Genomic DNA, 1,200 nt, shown 5'->3' on the forward strand with positions numbered 1-1,200 from the left:
CCACCTCAAAAATGGTACTAAAAATAATATTGCAGTTGTCAAGATACATCAGTGGCAATGAACTCCTCCACGTCATTGATACTCTTGACAGTGATTTCACCCTGGCTGATTATTGGGTAGTCATAATACAATTCTGTCAAACAATGGGAGGATTCATTGGGAATATTTCATCTTATTTCACTGTAACAGTCTGTAATGAACATTTTTAGACTTTTTTGTACACACATTTATACACTATTTAAGTGAAGAACTTTGACCTCTGAAAACTCAAGCAGAGGAATACATTAAATAGTGTTTTTTTTATCTGTTGTACTTTCCCACTGTGAGTTTTGACATTAGCTTTGCCACCCTCTTTACTAAAAAGAATACCTTTCAGGTACATCTCATCTGCATCTGTCATGAAGAATGCTGATTTGGCATCAAAGCGGGTGTTCTGAACCTCGATTCGCTCTCTTTCTGGCTGCCAGAGATAAATTGGCCGCCGAGCCGAAACACTCCATTTCACCATCTCCCATGATTGTACTTTTCTGTTAAAAAATATTAATAGGTACACATTTTTATGTGTCAAACTTACTGAAGTTATAAAAACAATGTGTTCCACTATTAATTATTATTTTGCATTAACATAGTATTTTCATTAAAATGCAGTATATCATTACGTGTACGTCCAAGCTGCTCACCTTTTTGTTTTTCAAGGCCAGAAGGTTTCTGCTAGGTTCTGTTAAATAAATACATGGACACAGATTATTTATTGGATATTGTTTTCTGTTAATATATAATCTCATGTATGCCCTTTTTCTTTTAATGATATCAAACATTCCTATTAATGTCAACCAAATGTAACAGTAAAAAAAATGTATTAATTAAAATGATCAATTTAAATTAAATTAATAATTTTGGCCCAGCAGAGTCTTGACTCACCTTCTAGTGGTTGGCAGTCCCTGAGGTCCAAGATATCTCTTTTTATATAGACTCAAGATGTTGTCTCAGCAATGCAGCCACTGTATTTGGTTATAATGGGCTGGGTTTTACTTTCTATTTATGATGAATGTGTTCTGTTCTGTTTTTATGCTAGTATACAGTTACACACCCTCATAGAGTGATTGATAAGAGAAGTCAATGTAATGTCTTTGCATTTAAATAATTTTACTTCACACAATATGAAAATGTGTATACTGTAAACCTCATGTTTACTTAAAC

General features: G+C 33.4%; 1 long non-coding RNA gene across 1 annotated transcript in view; it reads right to left on the reverse strand.

The window, feature by feature from the left end:
- Positions 1-472: 472 nt before the first annotated feature.
- Positions 473-1,200, reverse strand: part of LOC107571699 (uncharacterized) — a 2,661-nt gene continuing 1,933 nt past the window's right edge. Inside the window, exon 3 of the long non-coding RNA XR_001607225.1 lies at positions 473-527. This is a non-coding gene — a long non-coding RNA (uncharacterized lncRNA). The remainder of the gene's footprint in view (positions 528-1,200) is intronic.

Source organism: Sinocyclocheilus grahami, unplaced genomic scaffold (assembly GCF_001515645.1).
Source record: "Sinocyclocheilus grahami isolate Dianchi unplaced genomic scaffold, SAMN03320097.WGS_v1.1 scaffold1636.1, whole genome shotgun sequence".
In the NCBI taxonomy this organism is placed as follows: Eukaryota; Metazoa; Chordata; class Actinopteri; order Cypriniformes; family Cyprinidae; genus Sinocyclocheilus; species Sinocyclocheilus grahami.